Here is a 3,310-nt window from a genome sequence, read left to right on the forward strand (position 1 = left end):
ACTTAAAATTTTCGTTCATTCTCCCTATTCTTATTCTTATTTTTTTTATTTATTTATTTTTTTTCAGACAGATGAGGCTTGTGTAGTCACCCATCCAAGTATTGCCCGAAACCCCTGCGTAATCTCGACGATTTCATTTGACAATACCTATTTACTTATTTATTTATTATTATATTTATTAAAAAAAAAAAGAAGAAAAGAAGATGAAGAATAAGGTATGTAATCGAAATACTCTCTCTATACTGTAGCAATAGTTTAGCTGGATGTACTTGTATTGTGTCAAAAATACTTGCAATATCTGCAATTGTAACCTGCAGTGTCGGCATAATGCATAATTAAGCAATGAAAAGAAAAATTAATAAAAGAATAAATGAAAAAAAGAAAGAAAAAAAGATACAATTAACAATTAAATATATTAGCTACCCCTCTACGTTTCTTTATCACTGCAGAAAAATGGAAACATTTTAACGTAGACTTGTCAAAATTCAACTGAAATTAAGGGTTAAATAAGGATTGTCACCCCTTCCCCAGAGGATATTCATTGTCTTTTAATATATATATATATATATATATATATATATATATATATATATATATATATATATATATATATATATATATATATATATATATATATATATATATATATATATATATATATATATTCTTTTTATTTAAAGTCTTATTTAGAGAGAGAGAGAGAGAGAGAGAGAGGTAACGTCCTTGAGGATAGCAGCTCGTCTACGCTCCGCTCAGTGATCAGCGTTAGAATGTAATTCCTCATTTCTTTAAAAAAAAAAAAAAAAAAAAAAAAACAGAAACTTTATTTAGGGGGCTTGCTGGAAACAAACTACAATGGAGGAAAGAACAATATGTCTGCTATATGACCCACCCAGTTAAATTTTCAAGAAGCAAACGCAAGTTGGAAAATACGAGGAAGATAAATTTTCATTTATATACGTTTTATGGTAATTTCTGCCACGCCTTCCTCTATTCATCAAACGTCACTGACACTTATTCCCTTTATTTTTTACTTTACAGAATCTTTTGTAGGGCAAGACTCTAGAGGATATGTGCTTTCATAAATTCTATAATGCTTTGCTTATCATAGAGACATAAAAAAAAAAAATAATAATAATAAAAATAAATAAATTAATTAATTTAAAAAATCAAAATAAATAGATATATAAATTATTTAATCAATCAAATAAATTTCTATGCTTCACCTTTATAGCATTCGTATGAATGTCAAAACAAAACAAAAAATATAAATATAAATAATAATATGAAAAAAAAAAATTACTAAATATATGAAAAATAGCATTACTACTACTACTACTACTACTACTACTACTGCTACTACTACTACTATTTTTTTTTTTTTTTTTTATGTAGGAAGGACACTGGCCAAGGGCAACAAAAATGTAATAAAAAAAATGCCCACTGAAATGCCAGTCCCATACAGGGGTCAAAGCAGTGGTCAAAAAATGATGAATAAGTGTCTTGAAACCTCCCTCTTGAAGGAATTCAAGTCATAGGAAGGTGGAAATACGGAAGCAGGCAGGGAGTTCCAGAGTTTACCAGAGAAAGGGATGAATGATTGAGAATACTAGTTAACTCTTGCGTTAGAGAAGTGGACAGAATAGAGGTGAGAGAAAGAAGAAAGTCTTGTGCAGCGAGGCCACGGAAGGAGGGGAGGCATGCAGTTAGCAAGATCAGAAGAGCAGTTAGCATGAAAATAGCGGTAGAAGACAGCTAGATATGCAACATTGCGGCGGTGAGAGAGAAGCTGAAGACAGTCAGTTAGAGGAGAGGAGTTGATGAGACGAAAAGCTTTTGATTCCACCCTGTCTAGAAAAGCAGTATGAGTGGAACCCCCCTCAGACATGTGAAGCATACTCCATACATGGACGGATAAGGCCCTTGTACAGAGTTAGCAGCTGGGGGGGTGAGAAAAACTGGCGGAGACGTCTCAGAACACCTAACTTCATAAAAGCTGTTTTAGCTAGAGATGAGATGTGAAGTTTCCAGTTCAGATTATAAGTAAAGGACAGACCGAGGATGTTCAATGTAGAAGAGGGGGACAGTTGAGTGTCATTGAAGAAGAGGGGATAGTTGTCTGGAAGGTTGTGTCGAGTTGATAGATGGAGGAATTGATTTTTTGAGGCATTGAACAATATCAAGTTTGTTCTGCCCCAATGAGAAATTTTAGAAAGATCAGAAGTCAGGCGTTCTGTGGCTTCCCTGCGTGATATGTTTACCTCCTGAAGGGTTGGACGTCTATGAAAAGACGTGGAAAAGTGCAGGGTGGTATCTTCAGCGTAGGAGTGGATAGGACAAGAAGTTTGGTTTAGAAGATCATTAATGAATAATAAGAAGAGAGTGGGTGACAGGACAGAACCCTGAGGAACACCACTGTTAATTGATTTAGGAGAAGAACAGTGACCGTCTACCACAGCAGCAATAGAACGGTCAAAAAGGAAACTTGAGATGAAGTAAACAGAGAGAAGGATAGAAACCGTAGGAGGGTAGTTTGGAAATCAAAGCTTTGTGCCAGACTCTATCAAAAGCTTTTGATAATTATGTCCAAGGCAACAGCAAAAGTTTCACCAAAATCTCTAAAAGAGGATGACCAAGACTCAGTAAGGAAAGCCAGAAGATCACCAGTAGAGCGGCCTTGACGGAACCCATACTGGCGATCAGATAGAAGGTTGTGGAGTGATAGATGTTTAAGAATCTTCCTGTTGAAGATAGATTCAAAAACTTTAGATAGGCAGGAAATTAAAGCAATAGGATGGTAGTTTGAGGGATTAGAACGGTCACCCTTTTTAGGAACAGGTTGAATGTAAGTAAACTTCCAGCAAGAAGGAAAGGTAGTGTTGACAGACAGAGCTGAAAGAATTTGAATAGGCAAGGTGCAAGCATGGAGGCATTGTTTCGGAGAACAATAGGAGGGACCCCATCCGGTCCATAAGCCTTCCGAGGGTTTAGGCCAGCGAGGGCATGGAAAACATCATTGCGAAGAATTTTAATAGGTGGCATGAAGTTGTCAGAGGGTGGAGGAGAGGGAGGAACAAGCCCAGAATCGTCCAATGTAGAATTTTTAGCAAAGGTTTGAGCAAAGATTTCAGCTTTAGAAATAGATGCGATAGCAGTGGTGCCATCTGGTTGAAATAGAGTAGGGAAAGAAGAAGCAGCAAAGTTATTGGAGATACTTTTTGGCTAGATGCCAGAAATCACGAAGGGAGTTAGAGAGAGAGAGAGAGAGAGAGAGAGAGAGAGAGAGAGAGAGAGAGAGAGAGAGAGAGAG

Source organism: Scylla paramamosain, unplaced genomic scaffold (genome assembly GCF_035594125.1).
Source record: "Scylla paramamosain isolate STU-SP2022 unplaced genomic scaffold, ASM3559412v1 Contig130, whole genome shotgun sequence".
Lineage (NCBI taxonomy): Eukaryota > Metazoa > Arthropoda > Malacostraca > Decapoda > Portunidae > Scylla > Scylla paramamosain.